The 12,065-nt window shown below is 33.7% G+C and overlaps 1 protein-coding gene across 2 annotated transcripts in view; it reads right to left on the bottom strand.

The window, feature by feature from the left end:
- The window catches only part of LOC119084024, a 72,774-nt gene that overhangs the window by 33,129 nt on the left and 27,580 nt on the right, over positions 1-12,065 (bottom strand). For both annotated transcript variants that reach the window (XM_037193845.1, XM_037193843.1), the window contains exon 2: positions 5,684-5,727. The gene's annotated coding sequence lies outside the window, so the exon portion shown is untranslated. The remainder of the gene's footprint in view (positions 1-5,683; positions 5,728-12,065) is intronic.

The following is a 12,065-nucleotide window of genomic DNA, read 5'->3' as shown; positions in this document are numbered from 1 at the left end:
AGATAGGTTGAAAATTCAGGACGACCTGTTTCATATGAAACGCAAAGTTTGTCTGGTCTATTCGATGGCTAGTTTTCACACGCCTAATTGCTGACTAACATTGTGGCGCTAATAAATGAATTACCATTCCGTGCAAAACGGCTTCCATAAATATTCGTTCACACACAAAACCGAAATGTCTTGAAATATATTTCATATATACCGCGTATATGCTTATCCAGCAATCAGAAAAACAAAAATGATTATTTTATTGTATCGCTACCTTAAAATGCCATACAAAATAATAATAAAACACCGTGCCGAGCCGGTTGATACAATTTCTCACGACCCACATTTCCAAATCGTAGCAAAAATGTACGAATTCCATTCAATACGGATTTTTTCGGTATAAACGTAAAAGTTACGAGCGAGACATTTTATTAGATTGCTGTTGGCAGATAATATGGGCCCGCGAACCAGAGTGTTTTTCTGTTTTGTGAGTCAGCTAGTGGCAAGTGAATGAAAACATTTTTTTGAAGACAAGAAAAAGAAACGAATTTATGACTTTGAATAGATTTGTTTTCGGTGTTATTTCAAATCGCTTTCGGAAAGCTGTTAGAGAGATACATTATAACACCACAATCGCACAAATCATTTTCTACCATAGACCGATGTTGTTGGCAACTACAACGTAATTATTTATGTTTTTTTTTTTCATTCCAGCGCTCATTGTTACAATGGAAAAAGAGATTTTATCGACGTGGAAAATCTTAAGAAACAAACATTGTTGGCATTTCGGAAGCATTTAAAATGAGTTTAGACACGTTCAGAGCATAGTATTTGTTTACGCAAATGAAATATTGGAATACAGTCTGTGTGTAGTGCAATGAAAAGGTGAATCAACAAGTAAGTACAAAAAAACAAATTTCATTTTAACAATAAATTTAACATCCGTAAACTGATGGCCATTGTTAGATTGTAGCTCAACTATAAAGCTTTTCGCATTCAAATTCACACCAACAATTTCAATTGGACTGAACGTGCCCCTTTTACGGTCGGTAAGTTATGAGAAACGTGCAGGCCTTTAATAAAACAATTAAACTAGTGCCAGTGTGTGTCGACGGGTATGATTAATATTTTGATACAAATTCATTGCAAAGTGGTAAATATGTTGTTGGTGTACACAAACTTTCCTTTCTTGCCTCATCTGTGACAGAGCCTATTATTGGAAATTTTTGTTAGGCATGTTCACTGTAAAATATCATCAATCGACGATAAAATTCAATGTTTTATCGTTAATCGATAAATATCGAATGATCCGATCAGTCAATATTTCCTTCTTAAATATCGAATGATCAGTCAATATTTACTGATTATCGCTCGATACTATCAGTCGAAATTTATCGATTAAACATTCGATTCATATCGATGATTTGAAAATATCGATAATCGATTCTAAGGAAATAATCGAGATTTTATCAATCGAAAAGTAGATCGACGTTTACATTTGAGTGGAAAACTGACATCCAAAATTAAAGTAAAACTCATTGAATTGATTAATAGACAGTGTTTGGTTTATAAATTTAAATTTTAGAACTTCTGATTCGATCTTTACATGCAAATTGTGAATAATTTTAAGTCAACAAAACCACTGTGACCTGATTAAGGTCTTTCGAAGCAGTGGAAATCTTTGAGCTTCAAATTCCAGTTTAGGCTAGGTAGACTAATGTGATTTTGCTTAATACGGCTGGCTGTGTTAAGTACTTAAGCCTTTAAGACAAATTTACAATCATACAACTTAATGACTTATTTTTGGCCAATTCATTTTTCACATCCATTTTCTCCCATAAAGCTGTGATGGCTCATTTTTGTGAAAATGTACAAAACAGTAGATCATGTTGTCTTCTACAACTTGGTCCATATGCACAGAAATGAGCCATCACGGCTTAATAGAAAAAAATAGATTTTATGAATGTCTTGGCCCAAATTTTTTTTTATTTAGTTCAATGAATTTTCTTATAGTTCTACGAACAGCAGAGGCAATATCTTACTTATTTTGTTCAGAAAAAACCATGTCTAACGTAATTTTGAACGAAAATAGGTCAACGCAATTTTTTATAACACTTACTTCCGGCATTTTCATTTCTCTACATTTCCACCAAGCGGAATACTCTCCTCTATTTTTCAAGACATTTTACCCTCATCTTACAAAAATGTTTCCAGGTATGTGAAACGTATAAAGTCGTGTGAAATGTCATTAGAAAAGCAATTAACACATTCAAAATAATTGCGGCTTGTCAACTTTCGGCACCCAGAACTTTACTTAAATAGTCGAGGAATGCCTCCAAATAAATTTCTAAAAATCTAGAATTAAAATTAGATTTTCATAAATTTATTTGAAGGCATTTCTCGACTATTTAAGTAAAGTGCAGGGTGCCGAAAGTTGGCGAGACGCAATTAATTTCAATGTTTTAAATGTACTCAAGAGGCAAATAGGAGCATTGCATTTAAAATTCATCCACACTGAGATATGACTAGTTCAAAAAATGGGTACAAATTTTATGATTTTGGTAAAATTTTAGTGGTTCAAATACACCCAACGAAACGAAAGCCTCAAAACCTTTCAAAGCTTCATTCATTGTTTATTCCCTGGTTTATTCCCGTGCATGTTTGGCGTCATAGCAAATCTGAGACCATTAACGATCAAAGAAGACAGTTTTTGATGTTTTCGTTGCTTTTCGGATAGGAACCGCTAGAGGTTGACCGGAACAGTCAAATTTTTACCTATTTTTCAACCGCTCACATCTGAGTGTGGATAAATGTTAAACCAAATACGTCCTATTTGCTCCGAAAGAACATGCAATGACACCCCAGAGCACCTTTTTTACATTTCATGTACCTGGAGAAATTTCCATAAGAAAATCCACCTCCCAGTACCCACACAAGCGCCAAGAAATTTTTTTGAAAATGGTTTTGGCTCCTAGGGATCAATAACCTTCTAGGCGTCCGACTTCGGTAGGCTGTTTTTCAATAGAATTCCTTCTTCCTTTTCGTCCATATGTGTCTACATGTGTAGTTAATATTCCACGTTTTTCCTGTATGTGAAATAGATGTCTCGTCTCACACCTCAACCGAACATGTGTAATTTGTATTGTACCGCAATAAACAAAAAAAAAACTTTTTTTTTATCTAAATTGATTTTTATCTCAATTCAAATAAAATTCAATTAAATATTCCAAAGGAAGTAAACAGCAGAACAAGAGAATTTGTTTACAAAATATACATGTACAGTACACAGAAGTGTTCTGTGCCAGCAAAAACAATAACATTTTATTTGAATTAGTATGTATACACTGGTTGTCGGATTCGGATACATAATATTTTATTACCATAATCTGCTTTGAATTTAATGGAGAAAAAAAAAACATCAACAATTTTGTGTGTGGCACCGTTACATTTAGCACTGACTGTTACACATAAAAGCATATTGACCCATATAACGAAATTTAAAATTGAAAAAAATAATTGTACGAGTAGTGAGGTACGCGATATCAAAATAAACAAATTAAAATGACACACTGACACCGATAGCTTCATTAACGTGGATTATATCTTTGAACAAACCGATAAATTCTCAAATCGACATTGTTTCTGGTGATTGATTTCTTTGATAGATTCGTTGAAAAATAAGCCAGACAAGTGTATTCACGTCCATGATGTAGCGGTTTGTTCTGTAAATCTCATTTCAATTGAATTTGGATTGAAGGATCGAATAACAAAGAAGAATTGCAATAAGCCCAATTCGAAAACGAATAGAAGACATTCCGACGTTACTTTAGGAAAAGCGTGAAGTATTTAACCTCATTGAAATGACAGTCGCAGCTTTTGGTACAATAGTATTTGTTCACCAAAGGTAAAAAGCTGGAAACTTTATTTCGTGGCAATAGTATTTTACATGACTAGGGATAAAAAGATGAAAAGTAGAGTTTTCGTGGGAATTATGTTGATCCGAGGCGAAGCCGAGGTCAATACATACTAAAACGAAACTTTTAATTTTTATCCCGAGTTATGTAATGGATATTACATGCTGAGGGCTTCGAAAGAGTGCTTGAAACATGAAAAGTACGGTTTTCGACGCATGTAGTAGCATGTAAATGCAATTTAAATGCTTTTGTTTTCCCTAGTATCGAAAGTAGCTTATTACACACATCGGAAAACAAGAAAATTGATTTATGATTCAAAAGTATGAAAAATCCATGACATGACATAACTCGGGATAAAAATGAAGAGTCTCGTTTTCGTATGCTTATTGACCTCGGCTTCGACTCGGATTAACAAAATTCACACGAAAACTCTACTTTCCATTTTTTTATCCCTTGTTATGTAATTAGCTGTTACAATTTTTCCCCGAGGTAAACACACCGTTTCTCACAACAAAGACTTTCGAAGTTTCACCGGAGTAGAGAAAATGACGATTTTCTCGACTGCGTTGTGAAAAACCTTTTAATTCATTCGTAAGAAAACCAAATTAACAGAACTTTCATTTTCATCGTCTACTTTTGCCGTTTATGTCGACAACAGTTGGTTAGTGTTGCATTTGAAAGGTTAACGATTTCTTTAAGTTTTCGAGGGGTACCTTTAAATAAAAGGATTTTTGTGTAGACAGGTGCAGAGAAAACAACCCATCCATACGATGAAATGTAGCATGAAATATCGTTATTTGAATGTAAAATAATTTCTGGGTTAGTTTAGATTAATAGAGGAACTTTGATACACTTGTAGACCTACAAGTGATCATTCGTAAATTGCGGACAATCTTTAGTGTCTTACAAAAGTGTGCGATTCATTGTTTTGAAAATTTCTCATATATTGCAGCGTATTAATAAAATGGCGGGCTACATTTATCGAATCAACTGTTAAGTGCTCACGCACTCAACTCACAAATGTCATGGTTTGAGGAATCATGTTAGGCTCAGCAACGCATTAATCGCATGTCACTGTTGCCAATTGTGTTGCACGGTTCTAGTCCCTTACTTCAAAATGAATTTGATATGTAAACGGTTTTATGTCATGTTTTCATCTAGCCAAAAAAGTTCAATTTCGAATTCTTCCACTCCGAAAATTCGAACCTCCTTCGGAAAATAACGATAGAATCTATTGTTCTATTTACGAAAGTAGTCCGAATTTTCGGTGTGGAAGAATATGGTTGATTGGGTGGAAGAAACATAGCAAAAGGCTACGTCATCTGTTGCCTACAGCGATGACAAATATGAAGCGACGGACTCTAACTAATGTAGCTTTATATTCTAAAATCTATATAAAACTAATGAAGTAGAAGATTTTGTATCAATCTGATCTGATAAAAAACGAAGATGAAAAGAAGTGTGATATGCTTCTGGAGAAACTACAATTCTTAGCTAGGCTAAGACGTCACATTTATTTATTAAATCATTTAAAGACAACAAATTACACACCTTTTCATCTACGATCCCGCCGTCAATATCGATTTTAATCACTACAATCGTACACTTACAGTAATTGACTAGGGAAGAACTCGTTTAAAGATTTCCGTTTTAAAAACATACGAAATTGAAATGAGTAATAAAAGAAAGAAAGTTTGCCTTCGAGGGGTTTTTACAAAACACACGACATTAATAACATGAGATGGATCGTTACGATTTAAATTTCGTTTAAATATTTTTACCTGCGTTGTTATGATTGAAGTGTCGATGTGTTGTTTGGACAATTCTGCAAAAAAGAAACGAAACAAATTATTAGTAAAGTTATGACAAAAGTTTTCCTGTACTTAAATATAATTTGACTGCAAGTTGTGTACACTGAACAATGACTTTCGTGGAAGAAGGGTTCTTTCCATTCAATAAAAAATTATGTAAAGGAAGTCATTAAAACGAACGAAAAAATACCCACTCCATTCTTCGTTCATGATTTTTATTGTAATTACAATCACGTTCCTGCACATAATTAAACTGTTGTTTCATCTCTCTCGAAAACTTACATAATTTCCATTAAATAAAATTAACCGAATAATTGGTCTTAATGCATATCGCTATGCTGTCGGAATCACGTAATACACCCGTGAGTGTACTGATGTACCATTAAACTATCGTTTTATTATAATCAAATTAAACACAAAACCAAAATCTTCTTAAGAAATCGAAATTTTTGTGTGGATCACATCAAACGATATGCGCGCTTTTCTTTCTCAACCCGTTCGTCCGAACAATAAAACAATTTTAAAATGGTTGTTATTGAACCGCCCGTCGATGTTTGGACAGCAGGAATCATGAAATACGTCGTCATCACAGTTACTATCCGAATTGAAATGCTATCGCTGGGAGTCAATAAATCATTGTGCCAATTGACGAAATATATGGCAGAATTCACCATCCGGAATATCAATTTTTGTGTACACGATGTATGTTCGCATATATGAATGAAATTGGTTGCGCAATGTTGGCATGGTAATGGTGTGGAGACCGTTGCAAGTCATTTACTCTGACTGATTGAGCAATGAAGCGAATATTATTGGAAAATGGTTTCGAATTAAAATATCTTAATTTGCCCATTTTTTTATGCAATTTATCTCGCACATTCGTTAATTGGTAACGTATATAGAGAAATAGCAAAAATGAATTGCACAGCATGATGGTTCGACTGGCACACATGATGTGTATGGTGGTTCGTCAGACACACATGATCTTAGAAATACGTTACGTCTATGGTGTAATACTCATCGGGTAATGCATTTGCGTCGATCGCGTAATACCAGAGAAATTATACAATGACAAATTTCTTAAGTCAACGGAATGAAGAAAAAATGTTTTTCATTTTTTGCACAAGGTTTTTGTGCCTTCCATTTCAAAGGAATGTTTTTACTTAAATAAAAACTTTTCTTTTTATCAAAACCGGCAATCTTTGTTTGCAATCGATTCTTTTGTTGGTACAGATTGCACAATTTACTTATTGTATTGAAAGAGCGAGCGAGGGGTAGAGTGTTTATTTTATCGAGAGAGAGGGAGAGATAGAACGAGAGGGAACCGGGAGAAAAAGACACCCGAATGGAAAATTTTTAGAACGAAAAAAAATGTGCTGTGGCGTCTTGAAACTTCATTGTACTATTTGAACGATGAATAGACAAAATTTAATTAGTCTGCTGCGGCTTTTGTTTTCGCTTTTTTTTGTATACACATGAGGTAGTCAAGGTCGCATATTTGAGGATGTATAAATAAAAGTTAGTTTTTCAATTGCAAAAATGGCCCCATATCGAGATCAAATAATTTTATAACAATGCATATGTTGAACGTTTCGTTCTAGGTGTATCTGTGAAGCTCGAGTTTATTTTGTAGTAAATACGTCAGATCGAGAACTTGTCATTGAAGTTAAGCGAATAAAATAGGACTTCCCATACATCTCAACAAATGAGGAACGAAAAGTTCGTTGATGAATGACTGTCAAGTTAAAAAAAAGCTTTAAGCTTCCATGAAGCAATAAAACATTTTAGTGAAGGTAGTAAAAGTGAAGGTTGATGCACTACCTGCACCCGCAGTGTTAATATATTCTAATCATTCTTTGCTCGGTAATTCTTGTTTACCATGAATTCAAAGCCTAAAAATAGTTATTTATGCCATCCACCCGAGTGATAACAGTGGTTTATGTAAAAAGTTTGCGAAAAGTAGCTGTTTTTGTTACTATATGATGTCAAATAACATCTTGTGACAAAAATAATTACTTTCCCAAAATCGCTTTTTCACCCGTAACTTCATTCGCTTGTCACTAGGGACGTATTGACAAAATCCGTTTTGTCACTAGCGACTGCCTCTAGTGACAATCTACACATCTAGCGTAGCACCTAAATTAGTATGTTATGTCAAGAGCGTCACATTCTCGCACCATAGAGAATCAAAACGCAACAATTTTTCCCACTTTTTCGTCATGACCACTTGGGTCAAAAATACACCTTTTTGGTCCTAGTGACTTAAAATACCTTTATCAGCAAGCATAAACGTTTTACTCAAAAAAGACAACGGAAGTTACTGACTTTTCGTCAGTGGGTGGAAAGTTATTTTTAAACGATGCATTTTGAGACGTAAATTCACGAAAAACGACACTAACCTGCAGACAAATAATCAACAGATGTCCATTTAACAAACAAGTGATACAAATCCTCTAACCATATAATAAGCTAATTAATACAAAAATTATCGAATCTACCAACGCAAGCTACATTTCAGGCAAGATATTTACAACCGAATTAACAAAAAAAATCAAAATTATGTTTCTCGAACAAACAAAACGAATCGAATGAAGAAAAAAAAACGTTCAGATTGGAAACCGAAAAAAAACCGACCAACAACTCAAATTGCATAACATTAGAAACTTAATTGATAAATTCCAAATTCGAACCAAACAAAACCACACAACTGAAAAAGGTGAAAGACCCCGAATTTGTTCTAATTGCAACGAAAACAAATAAATTTAAAGCAAACAAAATTTTAACGAAGAAATTACGTTTTTCGATAATTGTAGGTTTAAGCTCGACGTTTAAGCGTATTAACAAGAAAAAAAACGTTGTATGTAACGTACTTCGCCAAATTAAAATGATTTTTTTTGTTTCGTTGTCGACTATACAATGTTTGTGTCGTTGAACGTTGCGTAAATGGTTTTTAATCTGCATAAAAGTTAAAAAGAAAGAAAGAAAAACAAATTTTTATAATTTCAATTGTAATTCAGTACTTGTACTTTTCAACTTAATAATAACGTTAAATTCAACACAAATATGGTGTGTGGTAAGTTGATACCGTCGATGGATACAAAATATATTTCATGTTTAGTTTTCATTTTTTTTTACTTCTCTCTTTTAGATATCCGATCGAATGCGGAGTGTGTGTGTATAAATTATGAAAAATAAAAAAAAAAACTTTGTTGACATGAATACCTATCGAATTTTAAAATATTTTATTTACTGCGTGTGCTAATTCATGGTACAACTTTCTAAGGTTTAAGTACCTCATGCATGCGAAGTGTTCAGTTACATTTATATTGATATCTCTTACATTTATAATGGGTATTATATGGCCAAAGCATATAACCGATGTCATGCAAATATATGAAAAGTATTCAGCGATAACGTTGTGTGTCATCAATAAATTGTTATTTGTGTGGCGGAATTATGCATCGTTAAAATACAAATTGCAAAGTGGAAAAATACAATTCGAACAGCGATTTAAAGCAAGAAAATTAGTTCAACAACGTGTTCTGGTGCTTCCAAAATCCTGACTTGTTCAAGAAGCTTCCAGTACTGTGAAGCTCGATTTTTGGGAATTTAATTCTTAAAAATTCCATAAAATTCTTAGAAAATTCTTGATTTGTAAATTCTTTGGGATTTTGTAAGAATCTTATGGAATTCTTATGACTTAAATTCCTAAATAGAGGCCCTGATATAGGAACAACAGACCAGATAGATCTCCATTCCTTATGGGTTATTCATCTATAGTGTTTAGTCAGAATTGAAAAATCGTTTACAATAGTTTTAGGATTCAGAGTCTCACAGATTGGCTAAAAGAATGGACCTTTCGTTCTATTTATTAACTGGGATTAACGTCAAAGTCAGATCTAGCGACTCGAACCAGTAAATTTAGATTCGTCGCCGCAAAATACAAGAAAATAATTAAAGTCACGAACAAATTATGACAGCTTTCAGTTTCCAAAGGTCAAACAATTCTGTAGATTTTAGAAAAATTTAGAATTCGGTTGATTCTCATACGTCTTCCAAAAACTGCTAGTCATCTGTTATCGGTAAAGACGAAAAAAAAGTTTTTTTTAACTAATGAAGTACTAGATTTTGCCTAAAACATGTTGTCTTGTCTCCAGTTTGAACTCAACTCCCAACAACTATTATTTCTACAGTCGTCATTCACAATCAGGCAGTCTAATCGAAACATCGTGAAGGAAAAAGTTTGATGGAACATGACTTCCGTTCACCAGCCATCACAACAATCAATGTTTTTAATTAAAATGTTTCATTTTTGTATCTCGTGTATCAAAGATCACCACCATCATCAACGTAACATTTCTCTTTGGTTAATTTTCCGAATACAATAAATTTCTGTCCATCGAACCGTAGAGTGTTATTATAAGTATATCAAAGTTGATATGAGAACGTATAACTCAATTTTCATTCGTTCATATTTTATTATTCGTTCCCAATCAAATCGCTCACAAAATATCAAATCAGTCATCTAATCTGAGACATAAATCCAATAACATAATATAACTTAAATGTTATCAAACACATCGACAAGTTACCAAACACGCTCACGTGTAACAACAGAAATTTTATTGTACATTTTTTTTTGTGATAACCTTTTGTAGTTCAACGTGAAGTCGATGCTATGGCGTAACACATAGGAAAAAATAATAGAAAAGAAATGAAAAAATGAAATAAACATTCCATTGTAGACGACGACCGTGTATATCTATCTATCTGTGCACATTGCATGGACTGTAGAGCCACAGATCTGTACACGAAACGAAACACGTTTTTCAAACAGTCTATTAGTTAACGAAATAAAATCCGATATACGGTGATGGATCCACTTTTTCAACGAACAAACAAAAAAAAAACCTTTTCTGAAATACCACTGCACTCCCATCTGCAACCACATTGTTATAGCCTACTCTCGTGTGTTCGATACATCGATGAAGATGAAACGAATCGAACCATTTAGCCAAGCGATTCAATTTTCTTTTTTCCATGGTCTTATTAAAAAAAAATTCATAAGAAAGTTTCAACATGTTGTGTGAATGCAACCGTGCACAAAATATTTATATTCGATAATAAAATGTAACATTTTATCAGTTCAAAAATACCATTCAACAAGCTGGGTGCATTTTGTATTGGAATTCGAACGAAAATGAACTAATCGACTCGAAAAAGGAAGCATGAAGAAAATCAAATTCTTCGCCATCATTGGAAGGATTGCGCAAGTGTATTAGAAATGTCGACTCATAGTTAGATCAATTACATGAGAGCACTTTCCAAGTCAATTTCAAATTAGCAGTAAAAGCCATGACTGGTTATTGATCTTTATAGCAAGCCTTTTTTCTTAGTAGTTAGTAAATCAATTAGTAGATTCAGAGGCTCGATCATCAGAAAATTGTATTAGCGAAGGTCTGTACTTAAAGACAGGGATGGGAGTTTAAATTGTGGAATCCTTTTAAGTCAACCTCAGATAAATACTTCTAATGTTCTTATAGACCTTACAACTAGCAGAATGCACGTCTTGCGTCCATAATCTCTATGACGAAATGAAACCTGGGCACTGCAGTTATCACAATAATTCCATGGTAAATTAAAGCATTTGTGGAAGCAACACCACCAAGATAAATGTTTGGTGATGAAACAAAATTGGAAATTGGAAACATTCCATTTCGCTTATGATTTACTAGATATATGTATGCGAGGTATGACTAGACTCTCCAGGTTAGTTGTACCTTTGCTTGTCTTCATGGCCTAATGGTAACATTTTTTGAATTTAATGTTTGTTGTTGAAATTGTATTGTCTCTCAGTTCGAAACAGTGACAGCCATTCGCTTAACCTTTTAAACGTGAATGCTTCAACTTAAGATGCATTGTGAGCATACAATCCTTCATATAATCTGAGCAAATGGACTGCATTGATATGTTTGCATATGATTGGCCCAAGTTTCACTGATTTGACGATTTATTGAGTTGTCTCTCTGACATATTCATCGTAACTTTTAATCTATGAGGAAATTATGGCGACGAAAAGAAAACCACTGAGCCAAACAATGTCATTTGCTTTATGCGAGAGAGCCAATCAGATGATAGTATTGGCACTTGAGGTCCACTGATTTTTTTAATGAAAAAAGAGTAAGTGCGAAGATCACGAGTTGTCATGTCTATCATTGTTCCATTAATTTTTAACGTATCGTCATCTTTGCTAAGTGGTGTTGCCAGCTTACACCTCAACTGCCAATACTAATAGACTGATAAATAGAGAGTTATTAAAAGAAAGAACTCAATGGCAAGCGACTAAAACTAA

This window comes from Bradysia coprophila, unplaced genomic scaffold (genome assembly GCF_014529535.1).
Source record: "Bradysia coprophila strain Holo2 unplaced genomic scaffold, BU_Bcop_v1 contig_732, whole genome shotgun sequence".
In the NCBI taxonomy this organism is placed as follows: domain Eukaryota; kingdom Metazoa; phylum Arthropoda; class Insecta; order Diptera; family Sciaridae; genus Bradysia; species Bradysia coprophila.
The sequence above is the reverse complement of the archived record's forward strand: the minus strand, read 5'-3'. Positions and strand labels throughout refer to the sequence as shown.